Source organism: Rhea americana, unplaced genomic scaffold (assembly GCF_003343005.1).
Source record: "Rhea americana isolate MKP2758 unplaced genomic scaffold, rheAme1 scaffold_26, whole genome shotgun sequence".
Classification (NCBI taxonomy): domain Eukaryota; kingdom Metazoa; phylum Chordata; class Aves; order Rheiformes; family Rheidae; genus Rhea; species Rhea americana.
The window spans coordinates 1356846-1379640 of NW_028186379.1; the positions used below are offsets into that span (position 1 = coordinate 1356846).

Genomic DNA, 22795 nt, shown 5'->3' on the forward strand with positions numbered 1-22795 from the left:
GCCTTTCCCATCAGGCTGCACGTTCTTTCGCTGCCACCTCAGATGAAGGAATTCCGATTACTGCTGCAGAAATGTAACTTTCCAAGATTAAATGCTGACCTAACCAATCCGGCTTAGCTAAAATTTCAYGATGATGCATAGAATCTAGAACACCATCCCTTACTGAGAGAAGCATCAATCTAAAGAATTTACAGTACAAAATACGATAGAAATTAAACTGCTAGTACCTAGGTTAAACATAATGGCAACATTTTTCATGTTTAGTCAGGCTGAACCAGTCCTTCTGCCACTGTGGACGTCTTGAGAGTCACAACCTAGTAAGGTGTTTCCCATCAGATCACAGGGCAATAAAATGCTTTTTTTTTCCACCACGGAATGCTTCATTTGCTCTCATGCTTCCTTACACAGGAGTACATGCTTTCATATCTTATGACAGATGGGATATTTTTTTTTCTTTTGCGGCCTTCCTTGCCTCACTACTTATTATCTTGGTAATAGATCACTGACAAAAATAGACCATCTTCCCCCTCTACTTCTCAACCACCCCTTTTAGCCTGCCTTTAACTTCACCCTCTCCTCTCCAAATCTGGCAGTTTTATCTGCAAGGGACACATCACCTTTGGGAGCCTTATCAATCAGTCACTGAACTGTTGCACTTCATCTTATCTTGACTCATTTCGGGAGACCAGTCAATATCATTCTGTCTAACCTTAAAAATCCTGCTGCTGAACCATGATTTGTTTCATATGACATCGCATATTCTTTCTTAAGTGTGTAATGGAAGGCTGAAAATTAATTGCATCTAAAATATGGACAGATGCCTATCATAAATATTCAAGGTCTGTTTACCTATGTAAGCATCCAAAAATCAGGCAAATGCACATATGGAATCCATTCATTTAAAAGCAAATCTAAAATGGAGAACCAATCTGCCCAACAGCCTTCCATTTTACTAAGGAAACACAGGCTTTTCAGTAGTATCATATTTTACAGAAAAATAATAATTTGACTAGTAACTGAAATTTTCTTTTGTTTTTAATATTGAAAGTCATATTCTTGTACCTATATCATCTAAGAACTTGCCAGACTTCCCATTATATAGTTGACCCCACGGGATACCATAGCYATTAAAAGTTACTTTAGTATTAAAAGCTGTTAAACAAAGTCTTAGTTTCAGATTATTTCTCTCTCAGGAACTGTGCATATATGCATACATACACACACCAACTCTAAAGTTACGGTAGTTCTGAAAATTCACAGGCTACAGCTTTCAGAAGTGCATATAACATTTCTACAAATTGAACAGTCCGATCTGTGGTTCTTTATGCTGTTCCAGTAATACAAAGCAGTTACACAGCACTAACTGTCCAGAGGAGACTGCAGAGCCAGCTTTATGGCTGCTTTTGAAATTTTTATCAAAGATAATTACATGAGAATTTTTATTATGAGCTAAAATCCATATTAGAATGAAATTACAGCATAATAGCTTTAAATTATGTTATTATTTTCTCACTACATGGAACAGATTCAGCCACTTTGTAAATCTCGATGTTTCACATAGGTCTGCACAYAGTCCAGGCACAAATCACTATGAAATTCACTGAGCAGCTCCTGTGTTCTCATTACTATCAAAGGTCAAGTAATTCTGGTGGAAAACTATGTCAAACATGGAACAGATAATTTAAGAAGTCAAGAGATCAGAGGTGACCACATTATTTCTACATCAATGCAATATCAGGGATTTTTTTTTCCTATTCAGTCATTCTGTCATTGCACATTTTTAATGTTGCTCTGTAATATTACTTTAGCCACGTTAGCTTAGAAACATTGTCTCTTCAATTATTATGACTTTGCATACACAATATTCTAACAATAAAGCCTTTGAGACCCTTTGGCATAGAAATACATTAGTGATTAGCAATGCTTTTCACTCACTTACAGCCAGCTAACCAAGTGTGGCCATTTTTCAGGAGTGTACTTTAGCAAATAGCAAGTCTCTGTCATCTTAAAATTAATGACTTTACATGAAACTACATTTTAAAAGCAATCTGAAACTTAAGCAGTTGCAGAATGCAGAAGKAGAATCTGTAAGCAGGGCGTTCTGTAGGAAGCTTCTGGTATCCACGGTTTGTGAGCCAAACTGGTTAGATGCAGACTTTGCTGGATGTATCATATATAATTATTATTTACCTATATYACAGGTGCTGGTATCTATACTCTGGGAGAAGATACCTCCTTACCTTTCAAATGACATGTTATTTGGGCCAGCAACGGTTTTGGGGACTTCTATTTGCAGCAATTAATTTAAGGAGCCCTAACTACTTGCAAATAGCCAGTCCTTCAGGCTAAAATGATCAGTGCTAAGAAAGCTCTCTTGGAGAAAAGCTGTCAAGAATAAGAAGCAAGAAGTTCAAATGGTCCTAAGAACTTAGGGGAGGTGTTCTTGGAGAGCGAAGTAGCCAAAAAATAGGACACAAATGTGCTGTAGGATCCTAAGCCAGAGAGTAAAGGTTTAGCAAAGCATTAAGTAGTTCAGAAAATGATAATGTCTGATTCTTCTGGAAACTTTCATGTGAAGATTACATAAGCTATCCTTACAGGTGTCTTCCTAGTCTATACTTCATAGCTTTTAAGATCTTAAATAGCTTTTTCCACGTATAGCCAATATCTAAACTCTGATTTCAGAGTATGTATGCAGAATGACCTGTTCCTCAGTGATTCAGAAGGTCTGGATTTAAGAAATGCCTTGGGAAACTGGTGCTGTCATTGTTGTCATTGTCACACAGACTTTACTAAAAAGTCCACGGGAAACAGTSCATGAAATGATCTCCATAAGACAATAAGGTTTTCCTTAAAACTTTTCTTTTTGTAATTTTTCCTATTTAATGTACAGCTTGATAAAAACAAATGTTTAGGCTGAAGTATGATTTTGGTATTTTTCTCATGAAAAGAATAAATTTTCTCCTTCTTGCCTATCAAGTACATTACTTGTGTATGATCTCTACATCCTATTACATCTTACATCTCTACACATTAGGTCCAGGTAGGAAAGGCACTGAAGTAAAAACAAAACAAAACCCTCAGTTTCAAAATAACTGTGTTAGGATTATTCTTTTGTTATATAAAATKATGATGATGTTAGTCAAGAGGACACTTCCAAAACAACAAGTTCTCAAGACTGGAATAGCCTAGTTTTTGAGGGACATCAAAGAGAAAATAGAACATCCTCAACAGCTCTGAGATAGGTGTGACGGTTGGTCTGAAGTTCTGTTCGTTTTCAGCCAGTCTTGCACCCAGCACAAGCATACACAAACATACTATTGCAAATAATCATCAGTAATCAATCAATAGCTTGGACAATTGAAAATGGGTTCTGATCATAAGGAGTACAGACATTACTTACAAGATCTACAAAGACAGCTGGGAGAACACTAAAATAGCAATCCAGTGGTTAACCCGCAAAAGAGTTACCCTTCTTGCAAGGTAATATACGAACCTGATACCTCTCATTTAGCCACAATCAGTAATAAATAAATAAATAAATAAATAAATAAATAAATATGTGTGCAGGTGCTAATATATGTGATGCTGAAGAAATTATTAGTAGTCATTTCTGGTGTGGTGGCATCACTGATCATCACAGAAAACATGACACTACTATGTACTTTGATTCTGTGACTTGGCAATGAGATAGCAACATCCATGAATGGATTTTTTTTGAGGCATTTGATAGGCAATTACTCAGAAGAAAATAGTTCTCATAATTCTACACATCTCTGGAGAAGAAAAAACGAAAGTAGAAAGTGGACATTTTACTATGGGTGAACTGAACAGCTTACAGATACCAGGAAGAAGGACTATAACTAGTGTTACATGCAGCCATTGAGAAAAGGCAGGAGGACACGTATTTCTGTTTGGTATGTTTCTTACCTTTCTGTTTGCTATGGAATGATGCTACATTGCATCCTTGGCTGACAAAGGTGATTTATGAGAGAAAGCACCATAGGAGGCTGGAAGCTGGACTTGTGGCCCAGCCATTAGCGCACCAGTAGGAGAATGTTCAGACTTACACAATTTTTACCAGCCTCATGTAGAGACATACTGCTCATAAAATCTCCTTTGCTTTTGAGGGGTTCTTTGAGAAAAGTATTATTTGTCAACAATATGTCTTTCCCTGTACCACTCATTTTTACTCCATTTACTCCCAAAGCAGACTTTATACTCAAATAGGTTTACTGATAACTAAATGAACTACTCTCAGTTCTTCATCACAGTAAGAGAAACTGAAGATCAAGTGGTTCTACTCAGCCCTGCTGACCCATTGAGTAGAAAGACATATAGAGTATGACCAATGGATCCTACCAACCAATGATTGAGTTCATGGAGCATTCATACATTAAAAATGAAAAATATATTTGGATAAACATTTGAAAGATAATAATGAGCACTGAAAACTGCTGGAGATTAGTGGAAAGAAAAGAGGGAGAATAGCAGGGTTTAGAATAGATTGCAACATTCGTTGGCTAATTATATTCACAAGCAAAGGAAAAATGGTTCTATGTGAAGTGCTATACCTCAAAACATAATTAATAAATAAGGAAGGAAGCGGACCAACTGTGTAAATCAGTTCCCTGATGTATGCAAGCCTGCTCACACAAATTCACACAGCCCACCCATATATCTACTATATGTCAAATAGTCTGCATACAAAAATGCATAGCACATCCTTTATTTTGCCAGTCTCGTCCCCTGCAAGTTTCTGATGGATGGATTCCCTCTAAGTCTGGTGCTGCTACTTTACCATTCTGGTCTTGTGGGACGTAAAAACTTGCAGTTGCTGCAGTTCTGATCTTGGCTGAATAACAAAATGAAATCTTTGGAGGCAAGCTGTCCAGCAGCAAAAGTTTCAGGTAAGGAAGCTAGAGGGAAGATATCAATCATTGCCAAACTATTTTCAAAGTAATGGAAAGACAGGAAAAGGAGGGTCGCACTCACTTCTAGTAAGAGAGACACTGATTCAGTTCTGTCCTTAACAACTGAAACAGCTTGCCAGCTCCCAGGAAGTCTGAGCTCTGCCTGACCTGACCACTCTTTCCTGCTTATTGAAAAGTGGAGGGGGAGGAAGTAGAAAAACACAGTTGCTACACCAGCACACAAGTTTAATCAGGCTCCCTGTCCTGCAAAATGCTGGACACTGTAACACAACCAAGCAAATTGCCTGGATTTTTCTACTTTCCCGTGGAAGAGGGACAGCAGTTGAGACTTCACCAAAGTCCTTTTTCTATGTAAAATGAAGGAAGATGGCTGTCCATGATAGCACAGTGAACAACCCATCTTTTCGTTTGTTCAATTGAAAGGATTTTTTCCCAGCAGAGATGATTATCTATGGGGAAGTAGAAGTCCACTGGCTAGAATATTTCCAGTAGTTGTGAAGAAGAATTTTTTCTGCAAGCGTACTAGTGTCCTGAGRTGTTTCTTGTTCTTTTTAAAAATAATATTGAAAGTGCCTGGAATACAAGATTTAGGGTATTTTATATCCCACTATAAGTGACTATGAAAACAACCAATAAACAAGTTGTTTCAGTTTCACAGTACAAATAGATTAAGGAGCATTAAAACTGCAGCTCTTTGCCCACAACCGAGGGAAAAAAGAAAAAGTAAACAGGAAGAATGGAAACACTCAGTTTACTTAGTTTGTGATTCTTTTTTAGAGAGCTGAATCACTTCAGTTTTATTCCCATTTCTGCCACTGACTATTAGTTTGGGCTTGGGCAAATCACTCTACTGTTAGAAACTGCCCTAACACATCGTCAACCCCACTAAAATCAGTGGAGTTATAACAAGTTACCAGCTAAGAATTTGTCCTTTAGTTGTAATTTGAATCYGCTACTGGCAAGCGTCAAAAAAGCACGCTGCCCTATCTATCAATGACATTTTCAAAACGAATTGATATAGAGGAAACAGTAAGAGAAACACGTTGAGGCTTCAGAAAGCCCAACTACGGATCCAGCAGGTTTGCCGCAGTGTCCTTTTTGTACGTAGGGCTCACGCTCTGCTTCTTGGAAGATGGGGAGGACTCGTTGCCCATCTGGGTTTCAGGATCAACCCTGGCTGCTCAAACATGATTCTCCTTGCCAATCAACAGCAAACTTGCCCTTCAATTCAACAGAACAACAGACCATTAGGTGTGAATATCCTGCAAAGCATTCCGTAATCATTTGGGCAGAATTCCTGTCTAATTGTATTGGCAATGCCTAAGCATGGATCATTCCCCAAGGGAATCAGAAATCTCCACAGCCACCAGAACTATTCACACCAGAGATGTTTTACAGATTTCCACTGTACTTCATAGTGTTTCATCTGTTTACATTTAGATACTGTTTTTTTGTGTGGCTAAGTAGTTTTCAGTGAAATTACTACATTGTTTTGTATGGAAATACCATGGTGCTAATGAGCGTATTAACGTAAAGAAGTTATACTTCAGTTGATGTATCACTTTGAACCTATTGCTTGTATTAAAGTTRGTACAATTCTTAGGAGTGGGATTTTTTGAAGGATGATTTAATGTGTTTTAAATTATATACAACATTTTCTCACAAAATAATTACGATATAATTTTGTAAGAAATTAAGATTGGAGGGTAACTGCATATCTTCCAGAAAGACCAATATTGCATTTTATCTTTTTTCATAGTTATCTGTTACTATGTATTATGAAGCTGAAGCTGACACATATCTAGTAAGATGGGTTTTAAAATGCTGCCTATCCAGACACAGCATTAAGAAACAAAAAGCGAACAATGTCATGAGGGAAAAATTACTTATTTGTTTAGAACTCAAAAAGTAATTTCACAATTCCATAACAAATGCATTATTAGTAACACAGCAAATGTCACATTCTCACACAACATACGGTTTTACGGACGATTTATTTCACTAGTTCAGTAACTTTTATRGAAGTACTGTGTTAAAAATTCCACATTTTATCTGCACGTTGCACAGGTTTACGAGGTGATGATGCAAATCTACATTCATCAAAGAYCCAATTCTACTACGAGAAGTTAATGTTTCAGAAAAGCGGAGTGCTCGGCGATCCGGGCTGAAAGCAGTTACCTCGCRGAAAGGACTGGTTCGGGTTCACATGCACAAGCACACTGACAAAACCGAGTCTTTGCTGAGCTTCAGTGCTTCAGTGAGTGAACAGCCTTTCTTTACTACAATGTTACACAGGAGGAAATTTAGAAAGTTGACTGTATGAGATCTTGCTTACAACTGGACTGAAATAGCCTATTTCATACAACATGAAAAMACTCAATTTGTACATACAACAAAAGCCATTAAAATTAACGTGAAGCCCTCTTTGAGATTAGATGAAATGATATGACCCATATAGTAGAGAGCAGACATGAGTCTGAGCAAGCAAATAGGAATTTTAAAACATATATTCATTATATATATTTTAAATACCCACATTTAATGCTGACATCTATGTCTTTTTTGAAAGGTGTCAAGCAGGCTAAGTCCAGAACTGTAGCTGTATTACTTACTCTGTAGCAACAGTGCATTGCATTTATCCATGAAAACGTTGTTTAAAACGCAGATAGTGATACAAAACAAATCTCTACTTGCATCATAAATCAGAAGAGCAAAGTGTGCTGTAAGTGGGAACTGCACTAAGATAAACTCAATGTATTAAGTTTGCTAGCAATGGACAGCTTTCAGAGGCAGTGAGAGATACACGTACGTTCACTGCTTTCACTCTTTCTAATAAATACCCACTCACAGACACTTGACAATTCACTTTAAACCCCCCAAATGTTACGCTAGAGTCTACTTCTGTTTGACAACAACAATGTAAAAGCAGCAGGAACGAACCAAGATCTTTAGCCTGAACGTTATTTTCACTTTTCAAGCCTTTCATTTCGCAGCTTTTATCCCTGATGCTAGCTAAGGCTGCTCTAGCAGATCAGCTACCACCCCTACAAACAGCGCGAACTGCGAGTGACCACTTTACCTTCTGAAAAATCAATCAGTCCCAGCAAATGAAGCAGCTTCAGAGATGCAAATATAATCACAACAATACCCACTGTTTGCAGTCCCTCCGACTCCCACTCTAGAGTCAACATCCTTCCAGCAGGCAAATCATTCCAGGCTTCACACCAGCTTGCAATCAGAGGGAAATCAGAGGGTTTCACCAATATTTTGCTCTGAAGAAAGTTGCAGTTGGTGCAAAGCCACGTCGTGCTGAGCTGTGGTAATTCACTAACCACACTGGCTGAGACAAAACATCAGGGAGAGAGAGGAGGAAAAAAAAAAAAAAAAAAAAAAAGCCCTGCATTTCATGCTTCTCAAAGCACTTCACTTCATCAGTAGCGAGTCCTCTCAGCCGGCTGCGGTCGACCGCTAACCCCTGGGTATGACATTGTACCCAGCAAGTAACGCTGCCTCAGAGCTGCTGGAAAAACATCTGTTTCAGACCTGGAGACTTTGCTGTGTCAGTTCAGAGAAGAAACGCTCCCTGGAAACTTGCRCTAAGGAGCTCTGCTGTCAGCGCCCAGCGCTCCGACACCCCCAGAGCCAGGCTTCGCCAGTCTCGCCTCACAGCCCTGCCCAAGCTCATTTTAGCACAGTTTTTGTTAAGTTTGGCAGACGACAGTTTACAAAGACATCTGTTTTCACATATGCTAAATGCTGCCTCACAGAAAGCTACTGCCCTCTGCATTAGACAAAATAACGTTTAGAGAAACACTCTCTCTTCCTTTCCTTAAGCGTCGCCAGAATCTAATTAGACTCTCGAGTGGAAATGAGAATGAAATTACAGAAACCCACATCGGCAGGAGCTGTGCCTCCAGCTAGCAGCACGCACCRCTGCCAGGGAGAAGCCCCCTGCACCGAGGCCGGGGAAAGCGGGCTACTGCTCGAGACCCCGGGGAGAACTTCCCTGCCCGGGCACAGGCGCCTGCCAGCGCTGAACCCCAAACTCTGCTTCACGCGAACGGSCATTAGACGTTTGCAACAACGACTGGGAAGATCCTGCCCAGGTTGCGCACCAGGGGAAAAAGCGGGGAGGCTTGTGATCCCGGCTGGCTTACTGGACGGCTGGTATAAAATTAACCGGCCTGTGTTTACCAACGCGAAGAGCGAGAGGACATCCTAGAACAGGCTCTAAAACAGACTTATGCAGCACCTGTATTACTGTCAGGTTGGGCCTGAATGCTTATTCTTGTGCCCATCCCAATAACCCTAAATCCTGTCCACTGGGGTATAAGACACACGATTAAAGGGAAGTCTCAAAAAACTAATTTTAGACACTAACTATTAAAGAAAAATGTAAGATCTAACACTAWAAACAATCTTATAAATCAATTCTGATGCTGACCACTAATTTTAGGTTTAACTCTTTCCATTAGAAACACTTTTTACTAACTTTCTGAGAAGCACAGAAACTTTTATTTTTGGTCCAAAAGCCATTAAAATTTAGATTAGGACAAAAACAAATCAACAATCTACTGTTTAAGGACCACCAGGRAAAGAAGAAAATTTTAATATTCAGTTTACTATCAGCTTTATTTTAGTTTTTGCTTAAATGGCTAGCTATATTGAGATGCAATTACAAATGAGAGTTATAGATTTTTCCCTATAGACCATTCTATAGAAGATGCAGATTTTTATTCACTGGAAAATCATGCATGTACTTCAGTTAATATTAGGTTTTATTTAGATAATATATAAGCACCATATTCTCTGTTTTTAGTCCTCCAGGTATTTAACATTACAATGTCATGAGTTCTGTTATTTATATGTGCTCTCAAAATGAATGACAGTTCCTTTTCCTATTAACCTATAGAGCTAAAAGTTGTCTAGGAGGAATGAACAATAAAAATAAATCAGACAAAATTCACTATATTAGATCTGCACCTTCCATGTATATCATTACCTTTATGTTTTAAAATGAATGTGTTTTCAAAATGAATGTCAGTTCTTTTTCCTCTGCTCTGCTCTTGGGAGCAGAGGTCCTTCTATTTGATCCCTGAAGGTGCCAGCCCATATGCAGAAAGCCATCCAGCAAGCATTACCCTAATACGTTTTTTATTTTCTGTCCTCATGTAAACAGAGAGAGACATGGATCTCTCTCTCTCTCTCTTTTTTTTTCTTTTTGTTTTTTTTTGGAAAGATTGGAGATTATCASTAGAGTTTTAGGGGCCAATTCCACCTGTTCTGCAGGTGGTTGATAGAATTTTTTTAAGGGAAAAAGTTATCTGAGAACATTCAATTTAATTAATATTACTGACTTCCARGAATATCTTATTTAAAAATAAAGGGGTAGACTTTTCCTGTTGTTTTTCATCATAGCTCCACTTGCATTTGATATTTTCTTAGTTAGGGGTACCTTAGACAGACTTGGTGAATCTCTTAAGTCTCAGTTCTGAAAAGTAATGCAATAAAGATAAGAAACTAAATTATACGAAAAGAAAAAGGAAGCAGTGTATTAAATGCTTCCTTTAATACATCATGCAATAGATTCAGACTGGAGTGTCATTTAAAGAACTGGGAGCAGTTCAATTAAAAAAAAATGTCTCAAAGCATTTGAAAATAAAATCAATCTTGAAAAAGGAGATTTTAAGATTCATTTATATAAAGACAACTTCTTATATCCTGATAACTTCCTAAGTTCATAGTCTAGTGTAATTTCTRTGTGTCCCTTCCTATTTTGAGCAATATTTCAGAAAAAATACTTCTGTGACATGTCCTTATGGGGTGCCTGTGTTGGCACTATAAGCAAATTTAAAAAGTTGTTCAAAGAAGAGGGGATTTCATCAGTGCCATCCCCAGGATCCTGAGGAAAACACCATCCTTCACCTGAAATGATAARACCAGGGACTGACAGCTTATAAAATCCATATACTGTTCTGGCTCATCTTCTTTTCTTTAAACTCCTGCTTTCATTTTGAACACTGCAGTCCATCCTGGTGGTGATAAGCCTTAATAATAACGCTTTTGCCTTAATTTTCTTGTGGTACGGGGGGAAAAAAATTAGCAGCATTATTAGAAGCTATTACAACTAACCAGTGCGTGCTCCAGTGGCCTTGAATTCTTCTCAATAAGGGAGATTCAGAGCAGAACCTGTCTCGTTTGCCTGGGATGCAGGCACCCCCAGACTGTGGGTTCCCCGGGCCGTAACACCACAGGAAAGCAGCATCGTGTCGGCAGCTACGCTCCAGTACGGCGCGCTCCCAGATTAGCGATACACGCGCGCGTAGCGTCAGCCTGCTCTGCCCTGTCACAAAGCACGGGGAGAGCGTGCTGGAGCACGAGGCCGAGTCCTCTGCGGAGGCATGGCAAACCTCGCCGTACTCCTCGAGGATGGAGAGGATCGCGGCCAGGGGCACGGGGGCGTTTTCTCCCCTGAAGCGCCAGTCTTCAAGCAGTTCTGCACAGGATCGCGTAGATCTGCCAGAGTAGCAGGCTCTACTAGAGCAAGCCCATTTTAGGGTCCAGATACAAAGTTTTTCCATGAGCAATCCTGATTAATTATTGACTCCTCTGACCATTTTATATGGAATGATTTACATATGGAATACAATGAATATAAAATAAAGAACATTAAATATGTCAGAGTATTACGTACAAAGTAATTTCTAAATCTGATTGCTGAGTGCCTGCAGAATACCTACACTTTGCAAATTCTTCCCCTACTTCTTCAGAAAAAAAAAATCAAATTACTTATAAATCTTAGATGCAGAATTTTAATAATGTCAGAATTGACAGCAGATAAGATCTGCCATTTCAGAACAAACGATATTCCCCTTMATTTAATACATAACAAGAAGTACAAAAATGCTTGAGACGAACGTTATATGATGCTATGAATTGCGCAATTAAGAATAAACTGTTTTGAAATTCTAAAAATAGCTCACTAATAATTCTGTGATGAATGTATTAGTTATGAAGTTTCCCTTAATTTTATGTCATTATACAGTTCTTTCAAAATTATCTGGTATTATCTATCTTTCATATACATTATTAATCTATTTTAATTCCAGTAAACTTTTACCTTTTAACTACAACCTACCACTGTAATTAACATAGCAAAATTAGGACATCTGTATTTTCTTTTAATGTCTTTAAACTTATTATTATCAATTCTTACCTTAGCACTCAGAAGGCATTAAAACCGTAAATTTGTTATTTATAACAATTCTTATCTTAGTGCTTAGTCTTAGTCTTCCCTTTTCATTTTTTTTTCCGGATTCAGTACATGAGAATGGAGAAATAGGAATGCCTAATTGATGCCAATACATTTAAGTATTTTATGTATATTAAGTATTTTTTCAGTATATTTTAACATCTGCATGTAAAACAGGCCTTCCTCAGAGAAAAATCTTTTCTCACCTGTAATCATTTTCATTGCTCTTTTGTGCACACATTCTGAATTTGCTGTTGTCTATTTTAAAATGGGGCTGACAAAACCTGAACACAGTTTTCAAGGTGAGGATATATTACTCATTAACTAGCTTGAATTMTGTTTTCCTTAAACGATGAAATCTGCTCAGCGTTATAACTAATTTAAGGGGGAAAAAAAACCCTCTTAATTGGTAGCAGTAATAGTTCATCAGAACCTATTTGATTTTTTTCCCCAAAYGTAGCTGGAAAGGGAGACTGCTGATGTGTTAGAAATAGAAACAAAATTTGGAGGTATTAATTAGCTGCCCTTCTTCCTGCACTCTCTTTTCCAGAGGGAAACGTCAGTCAGTCAGCAGAGAAAGTAGCTGTCAGATAAACACAGACAAGGCACCTTCGCACAGGTCAGCTGAACTCCTCATCTTCCATTTCTTGTTGATACCAGATCTGAGTTTCTTAAGGAAGTTGTGTGGCTCTTAATCCTCCTATTAACCAGACAGCAAGAAATCTGCTCACAGGCAATAATCTACAGTTTTCTACACAGAGAAGTTTATATCTTAGATCTGCAGAAGAAAACTTTGCCCAGTAGAAAACATTTTGGGGACCTGGAGAAGCAATTAACTTAAATCATGCAAACTCTTTCAAGAATTATTCAGAGTACCAGAATTCATGTTTTTGAAAGCAACACCTCCTGCATGGTCTGTTACAGCTAATCACAGAATATCGTGTAATCTTCATAAAGTCCTTAAAAAAAATAAGAGACTAATATGTGAGATCACTTTGTTCATCTCAACAGTGCTGCAGCCACTAAAGAGCACAATAATTGCACTACCAAATAACTTCTCCAACAAAATTATGGGAAAACTTTCTCTAGATAAACAGCTAAGTAGAGTGTAATTACCCCAGATAAAATTTATCAGACTCAATATATCATCTTTAATATTTACATTAAGCGCCCTAGATCTTCAATGGCTGTAACTGGACATAGGCTGAGAAAGAGAAAAATTTGGACCCCTATGCAAGCAAGATAAGATTTCACTAGTTTGTATTCAAGGGAGAAAATGAGATTTCCAAGTTTTTTAAGGCTTGGTCTCTTCCTTTGAAGTAAATTACACTGAAACATTATTGMCACTATAACTGTCTAAAGTCGATTTCCTCATTCTGCTAGTCAGATTCTAGGCTATGGTATGGAATTTTACTACTATTTTTTCTTTGTTTTCACCTTCTGACTCTCACTTGCTCTTAGAAGCTTTTGTTGTTGCTTTGATCTAAATCAAAGGGCTGCTGCCATTACTGCTCTAAAAACAAGAGCTGAAAAGCATCTCACAAGACAACCATAATCAAAACCCTCCAGTGACATAGCAACTACAGGTGGTTTCATTTTTCTTTCTATAAAATTAATTAGCATAGCACGTTATACAATTATACTTAAAATAGCTAGTGTGCAAGTGAATTGTAAATTAAACTGAGCGGCACCAACAGTAAAAGAAACATTTTCATTTTCAAAGCTTTAGCAAAGGATTAGAGAGAGGCTATTTCTTTCCTAAACAAGGTTAAATTACATTTAGTAGTAGTAAGTAATCAAATTCTGATTTGTTTTACTGCAAAGCCCACTGGCTTGCTTGGCAAACTAAATTATCTCTAAATTATATGACTGTGTCTTCAGCCTACTGTCCTGTTTTTCCTTTTATATTAAATCATTCTTGATCTTGCAGCAGGAGAAATTGCCACTACCAGGTTTGTGAGCATAAATGCATGTCTATGGAGAACCACAGTGTAATGTAACTATGTGAAGCCAGCAGGACTGAACTACTTTATTAGCTGTAACATAGCTGTATTAGTATGAAGCTCAGACTGGGTTAAACTACCCAGCAGAGAATTAGAGAAAGAAAACTTACCCCATAGCTTGTTGCAGATTGGCTCTAGAATTAGATAGTTCTTGCTTCCCTAACCACTGAACTACCTGAACGGGAGYACAGGCAGTATTTTTAAGATAGCTCAAGCCTGAGGCATGACTCACCTGTACACCTGCAATTCTCACCCCTTCTCCTGAGGTGTTATCTGAGCAAATATCCTTGACCCACCTTCTTCTAACTACTTGGTCACATTGCACTTAAGACATGCTTTTCCTCCTTAGAGCAGAATTTTAACTTTTTTCTGTATGACCTTCTTCCGTCTTTTCGCATTGAGAGAGAACACAGTAAAAGCGGTGTCTGATCCACTGATTTTCTTCTCTCACTCCTATTTTTGTAAATATGCATTGGAGGCAGACGACATCATTATCAACCATTTTAATTCCCTAATCAGGAGCTGTTGGGAGGCCTACAGAGCAGGCTGGCAGAAATGATGGGGCAAAGTAGCAAATTTCTCAACTCCATATTCAGTCATTTCTGTTCAGCAAATAATGAATATATTCATTGATTCTTCTCAATACATCTAAAAAGCTACATTTTTTTTGCAGACTGTGCAGCTGTTAAATGACCTCAAATGAGTTTCTACAGGAACAGACAGGTGTTTACTGCCAGGATGAATGAGAAAACCAATGAACTACGTATGTTAATTGTAAAAACTAACATTCTAGTAATTAACAAGAATTTTCACCACTGCAGCTTCAGAACCAAGCATCTATTATCTTTAAATCCTGAAAGTATCCTGTGCAACACATTTATTTCAAAACGAGTGTGGCTGGCTCCCTATGATTCAATGTATAGGGTTGGCAACTAAACTGAAGAAAAAAATATTATTAAACACAATCTTAAGAACATCACTGCCCTGCAACACTCCTCTTGTGATATACCTRTCTTTCTCTCATTTAAAATATCACAGGCACAATAAATATACAATAAATTTTTCATTTTGGCTTTTAAAAAGGCAAAATGTTGTATTTCCATAGCAACAGGAAATTGTTACAAATGGAGTCTAAAGTGGCTGACATATTTCTACATTTGACATACTTGTTAAAAGACAAGTGTATCTGTCCCGTAAAGATGAGCTAGGACGAATTAACGCTTATTATAGAGCTGCTGCATAAAAACCCTGCAGTCAGGATTCTGTCCCTTAACTATATATAATAAAACTTGGAATAAATTTAACAAATGCGCCGATTTGGCTACACACCTGTAACATAACCATTCACAATAATCCAACATTCAGAATTACTCCTCATCATTTGTTTGTGAACTATTGTTTGTTACAATCACAAATCTCAGGGGCTTCTAAAAGTGCTCACGGCCACCCCTCGCACCCACAGCGTAAGCGAGGCAGAGCACTAACGGTACAGCACTGGGCACCGTCGGGCTCAGAACGGGCGCAGCTCCTCGCGAAGTCTATGGGTTTTGTGAACTGCATGCTAATTCTTTCAAAAGAGAGAGAGAGGCGGAAAAAAGTCATTAGTTGAGAGAGGGTTGGAAGATGCAGCGTAACTTGATGAAGTTTCTCAGTTCCTGATGCAACCCACCTCGACTTACAGCTCCATCACAGTTTACGGCTACAGTGATATTTGAGGATATTTGCAGCAAAAAAYGAGAGGCTACGTCTGTTCCAGCAGTTTTGCTGTTCTGGCACTCTTCCAGCCCTTGCAGGAGGAGACGAACTCCCAATGTCTTGCTCGCACTGAGGTGTCGGGAAGGGCTGGTGCTCCCCACCCCGAGGAGGCACTGCTTTGCCTACGGAGCTTTTCTTCTGGCATGCAGATGCAGCAAGAAGGCAGAAACACACCATCCGGCACCTCCAACAAAACCGCTTTTGGCTGTGTTAAATACCACGGCAGGGACGAGCTCCTTCCGCGCGTCCTGGCTTCGCAGGGCTCGTCCCAGCCTCGACACCCTCCGTGSTCACGGCGCTGAGCGGCGGGTACCGCATTACTCGCGGCAGATTTGCGGGGGCTGAGACGTTCATTTTCACGTGCAACAGGCCATGCCTCTACCCCACAAAGCGGGCACCTGCGTATCCTCCTCCACGTTAAATCAACGGTTTCAAAGCATGGTCCAGAGCTGGCAAAGAGGGGACTGTAGAGCCATTTTCAGCCATTTTTAAGGCCCAGAATTTGTTTGTTGCTGTTACTACCTCGAATACCTCAGGAGTCACTTCCCCCACTAATCACCTGCGGACCAGTATTTGCATTTTCATCTCTCTCATCTTCTCAGCAGTAATCTCCCTAGCTTCCCACTAATGCTACTCTTCTCCGAACTCACTCCAAGTAGGCAACACAGTTACATAGAAATAATTTACTCACTAAGTTTTTAGGTGGAGCTCAATTAGTCATGAGCAAGATCAAACAATGATATTGTACCACACACTTAGTATTTCATCAATATGGTCATCACACTGAAATACYATTAGCATTTTGTCTCATTTATTACTCAAAAGCAAATAAAACCCAATCCCTCCTTCCCCCCCCCCCCACTGCAGTCGAGGCACCCTAAGCCTGTGCCCCAATTTCAGCCCATTCTYACACTGCTACTGTTTGTTTTAGGAACATTTCCAAACTTAGTCTTGGAAATCGTCGTTACTAGCGACAGTAACACACATTGCCTTTCACTCCAGCAACTGTCTGATACCCTGGAGAGCAATTAGGCTGCTGGTGCCCGGCAGCCTGAGCAGGTCTGACAGTTTGTTGCCCCGTCCCACAGTCCCTAGCAAGTCGTCCCTTCCCTTGCACTGGCTTTCGTGCTTGTCTGATGCTGCATGAGCTTCCAGAGATTGTTAAGCCAGAAGAAAATAAATAAAAAAAAAAAAGAAGCGGAAAAGGGGAAGAAAAGAGGGGGGAAGAAGACAAGGAGGGAAAAGAGTGGAAAGGGGGGGGGAAGGAAATCGGCCTTTGTCCTCAAGATGCTTTGCAGACAAGAGTCGTGCGGTTGCAGATCAGTAATCCCACGTGTGCTCAGAAAGAGGACAAGAGCCCAATTCTGGTGATGTGCAACCAGGTAAGCACATAAACAAATCCTGACCAGGCTTTAGCTAACATGGCCAGCCCACAGATTTTGCAAGACAAAGTCAAGACTTACYGTACTACCGCATATACATGAAGAAAAGTATTACCCAAGCAGGTAATAGCAGCACCCCCCGCTGCGTGGGATTCAACAAGGTCGAGAGCCCACACGCATGCATAGCAAACATCACAATTTGGTGTGGTTTCATATTCTTATCGTGCTTTACRATAAAGTCTTATTTGCTTTCTTGGCTTATGTATACAGGACATGTTTATAGAACTTTTACCTTTGAATGATATTCCTTAAAGTTTCCCAGTTGGACTCCAGCTATAGGGAGGCGTTATGTTTATATCACGTGGTTTTTAGCCAGCTGGTAAATTCTGTTAATGAATTAAAGTGTATTCTTCTTCCTAATAAATTACACTTTCTAGCATACCAAAACAGATATGCGATACCTGCTCTGAGTCTCAAGCTAAGAGAACACAACAGCTGTCCTGCTCCTTCCCTGCTATGAGGTTTGATTTTTAATTGCTTGCAACTGCAGTAGAGGTTAAGGAATACTTGCTGCTCTATTAGTTGAATTGAAGCTTCCATTTAGCAGAGTATGGGAAGTTCTGAGCTGCAAAGAAGCTTCTTAACAGTATTAATAACTTAAGAACCATAAAACTCTTTTAGTGTAGTTTAGTGGAGAAAAACTCCAAAATAGTTGAACGGTTTGAGCACATGCAGTAGTTTCTTCCCATCCAAACCACAATACATACAAGAGTATTTGGAAAAGCCTTGCCTATGAACCAATAAGTTTTAAAAAATTTCTACGCAAGTGCTTGAATTTTAACACATAAGAAAAGTCAATCTTTAAATAGAAACTGCTATTATACATCATTAAATGTACCTGAGGAAACCCAGACACTGGTAGGTTAACTACAATACATATACCAAGATCAGAGAAAAAAAGTCAGTGAAGAGCTAACAGCAAATGTTGCCCTGAACGGATTTTCATTCAGTGACAATGTATAATGATCTGGGGAATCCTTCTGTATGGGAGATGAATTCTGCTTCATGTTATTCACTTATTCAGTAAAAGAATGCATGCATTTTCAAAAACTTCTGTCAATGATTTTCTCCTATTTCTTGGTCCGATTAGACTGTCTTGGCATGCATTCAACAAGCAAGGGTTCTCTGCTGCTCTCTTATAACTGCAAACCAGCAGAAAGAAGAGTGAATAATATAAAGAATGGTGAAAAGAATGGAAAAGTCCAACAAGACAAAAAGGCAACGATGATGACTAAAAAGTGCTAATGGGGAGATAGGGCAAAGAGCACGGAGAGCTTTAGCATAGGAAACCCCGAGTGGCTGAGCACACGTTTGCTGCAGGGTGGCCTGTTTTAGCAGCAACACAAACCAAAAAGAGAATTAAAGCTTCTGTGGTGGTGAAACAGAATACTCTCTTTACCAGAACTGTAGCATTCAGGCATCAAGCATGATAGGGAGATCCTGCCTTTTTACCTAGATGTGAACAGATCCTTACGGATGGGACAAACTAGTCTGGCTATCTTTTGCATGCCTGAAGCTCTAACAGTCTGTATTCTGTAAACTTTATCCACTAAGTAAAACTAGGGATATTTCAGAAACACTGTGCAAAATCTAGATGTGTGTGTCTGCTCATTTTTACCCTGTGACAGGGGAAATAAAGAATTCTTACCGCTTCAATGAGGCTCTGAGGTGCTGCAGGAAGGAGGAAGAGGAGGAAGCCTCAYGCCAGGGACAGACCTAAGGAGATCCATGTTTTGAAGGTGATGGACAAAGGGATGGCTGCTTCWCAGTTTGCCTAGACACACCAGGACCAGCAAGGTACCTCAGCTCTCTTTGAAATTAAAAACACAAGGAATGARAAATCAGTTCTGCTACAGGAACCTCGGGATTTCCTTCCAAACAATGGAGCAGAACCTCACTGTACCTCAGAAAAAAATGCAGATTACTGKGGGAAAAAAGGCTACCAGTAGTTGAAATGACTTCAATTACCAACGAAAATCTGATGGAGTTAGCAATCATTTAGAACTGGACACTGGACTCAGTTCTGGGCATAATTTGGTCCCCCCCCCACCCCCAAATGCTGGTTGTAGTTAACTTTGGTTAAATTGCAGTTTTGACAATTTAAGTAAAAAGTATGTGATAGATTTTTTTTCCTTAACAGAGGATCTTGTAAACTGTTCACTTCTACTCTCCAGAACAATCTGTCAGAAAGGATAAGTGCTAGTAAGCAATCTATATTTCTATATTTCACTTATAAAGACAGTGATTTCTGTAAGGAGATGCAAGATTTTTGTATTTTGAAGATCCACTTGGTAAAACTAGCCTTTTGCTGTAAGGCAAAATTAGTAAAATCCTTTACTTAAATAATAACACTGTACTGCAGTAACAAGGATCTAAAAATTTGAAAACATCATCTTTATGCTGATGAATGAGGAAAAGATTGTTATTTTTCCTAATCAAAGTCAAAATCTGCACAAAGAAATATATGTCAAACAGCTGAAAAGTTTATTAGAATCAAGACTTGGAAAAAAAAATCAAAATACTGATGCATCCTGAATTTTGACTCCTTCTAGGCATGGATGAACTAGATAACCTCTCTAGGTCCTTTACATCTCTTTCTGTAATCCTGTACTTCAACCGAAACCAACTAGGATATTTATAATAGTTTATTTCATTGAAGTACCAACGGAAGCGCATGTTAAAGATGTAGAGTGACAGTAGGTAAATATGTATCTGGCATCTAAAACCTGTATGCATCTGTGCTAAAATACATTTTTTAAGCTTGCAAAAAAATGTGATTCAACATTGAATCACTATTTCATAGCAAACAGAAAACTTGAAAATCTATTGAAGAAAACCTTGAAAGTCGTCCTTAACTCAGACCTGTGATCCAAGGACATACACGGCAGAGGCTGGAGCGCCTCCTCTGTCCCCAGAGCGTTTGCACAGAGGATCTCGCCCTTGCTCCCTGCCTGGCTCCTCTGCAATCGTACTGGTGCCGGGCCATGCCCCCTTGCTCAGCACGCCAACCCTGACTTGCGGACTTGCCTTCTCTGCCTTGTCCCATGGGCCTCTCTGGCCACCTGAACTCTTGGCTGAACCTGAGTCGTGTCACCAGCCTCGCTCGGGTCCCAAGGGATTAAGCCCTGCCAGGGAGGCCACTGCCACCATCTGCTTGCCGTGGCTCCCAGCCCTCTGCCCTCGCCCCTTGCTGCTCCCTGACACTGCAGATGAAAGGTAGTAGCTTCACCATTAGCACAGAAACTCACCTTGGCTGCACACTGCAGGTGCCACATGTAGAGGTAAGGAAGAGCAAAAAGGTGCTGTCATCCCAAAGTGGGGAACAAGGAGGCAGCAGCAAAGATCCAGGCTGAGCCTGGCCAATGAAAGAGAAGGGCAGAAGTAGAGAGCAGTGACCTAAAAGTGGGCAGAAAGGGAGATGACAGCACTTCTGSGAAGAGGTCAGCAGAAGAGGACAGCAGCAAGTCCAAACAGAAGATACAGGTGAGGAACAGGGCAGCAGGATGGACCATGAATGGCTTCAGCAATGTGGAAGGTGCAGTGAGAGTAATGGGAAGGGGCAGAGAAAGCAGGACAAGAAACACCGGAATAAGTGACCTTTCAGTTGCTCATCCACCTTTACTCTCTATTGTTTCAATAAAAAACGTAAAAATAATGCATGTTCTACAGCATCAAAGATTCCACAGGGACTACTGATAAATTTAATAGAAGAGTTATGGAAAAGATACTCTACTTTAAAGTAACTGTTAATTTGCACAGAAATATGCCAYGAAGGCCTGTCATTGAGAACAGAGATCTAAGTCATATTAACCAGTAACTATCTGTATAAGAGGAACACAAAATACCCATTGAGCRTCACTGGCAATCCATTTGCACACACCATGACAGACGGAGTTGATACATTTTTAATTTTTTGAATGCTACCCAGTCTTAGAATAAATGCCAAACAAGATTTGTATTTTTTTTGCACTGAAAAGTCTCAAGAACTTAGGTCCATAAAACATTATGGCACTTTCAGTCTGCCATCTCTCATCTGCTGTTTACTTTTTGCTTTAGAACTCACAGCAGTCGCTGCCTTGCAGCTGTAGTAGCTTTAGTTGTGCTTGCAGTACACTACAGAACAGAGACTTTTTGCATGTGCTAAAACCTGTTAATTTCCCCCCTCCAGCTGCAAATCAATTTAAAATGAACAGCCTGGACCAGTCTGTTTTTGAAGTCTATGGAAGCAAAATCTTCATTATGCTGCCTGACCAGCAGCTTTTTCCTTCTACCTCCACCCTCTCCCCCTCAACCAGTGTATTATCATCTGTTAGCAGATCATGATTGATTAAAATAAAGCCTCTTCCTGCTACTAGAAAAAAAATAAATAAAAAAAAAGAAAGAAAACACACTGTGGTTTGCCATTCTGCACAACTGTGGACACACCAAACTGACCAGACACACACCCGTTCTGCTTGTGCTTCATTAAAATCCATTGCTAACACAAGCCAGTTATGCTTCCTTACAAAACTAGACCAAAGGAAAGGAAAAGAAAAATATGACAAAAGTGAAGCAGAGAACAAAATTCAAATAGTTCAGCTGTAAAAATCTTTGGAGGATTAGCTCAAGCTAAGGATGAGCACACAACTTTATCATATTTGGTGATCTTATTTTTATTATAAAAAAACAGGTGGTGCTCACCATTCTAGAATTACTCTGTAAGTATTGGTGAAATACATCACTCACTTTATACAGTCAATACTCATTTTCACACAGCTGCAATACAGAGGAATCTTACAAGAAAAAGAAAATKAGAAGTAAAACCTCCTACTTCTAAGTTGATTCAATTCTGATTTTCACTCCAGACAACCAGCCCATCAAGYACATAAATCTAAGATTTACCTAATCAGTTTAATTAAACTCTATTCATATATAGGCAACAACACATAAATCAACAAACTTGCACAGATATAAATAGGGAGATATTTCACATAAGAGAGAGAAGTTGTTAGGKTTTTTTCGGTTTTCACATTATTAGAAAAGTGCCTTACTCCTTTCTGCTATCCAAACAACCAACCCAGAACAAAAATAAAAAGTCTTCTACCCAAGATCCTGCATARTATCACTGTTGCTCTTATCAGTAATTTATATATAATAGATAGGCAAAAGATGTTAGTGTAGTTTTTTTTTTTWATTATCAGAATAACATCTATTTGTGAAAAGGGCCCAATGCTCAGACATGTCTTACTTTTTGAACAGCTTCTTTTACCTTTCTAAAAGTGGCCAATTATTAGATTTGCCACAAGTCTGAAGAAGCGACCTCTGATTTTAGAGCATGAATTTCTGCTGTATGGACATGTGTCTAAAATACACATCTTAGCCACTTCTGTAYGGAAGGATATGGAATCTCCTTTCCTTTACATCCAAAAT

General features: G+C 39.2%; 1 protein-coding gene across 3 annotated transcripts in view; it reads right to left on the reverse strand.

Moving 5' to 3' along the window:
* Positions 1-22795, reverse strand: part of KCNIP4 (potassium voltage-gated channel interacting protein 4) — a 204670-nt gene that overhangs the window by 92523 nt on the left and 89352 nt on the right. The window contains exon 1 of one of the 3 annotated variants that reach the window (XM_085307496.1): positions 8014-8118. The exons of the other annotated variants lie outside the window; for them this stretch is intronic. The gene's annotated coding sequence lies outside the window, so the exon portion shown is untranslated. Of the gene's footprint in view, positions 1-8013; positions 8119-22795 lie in introns of those variants that run through there. 3 annotated transcript variants of the gene reach the window in all.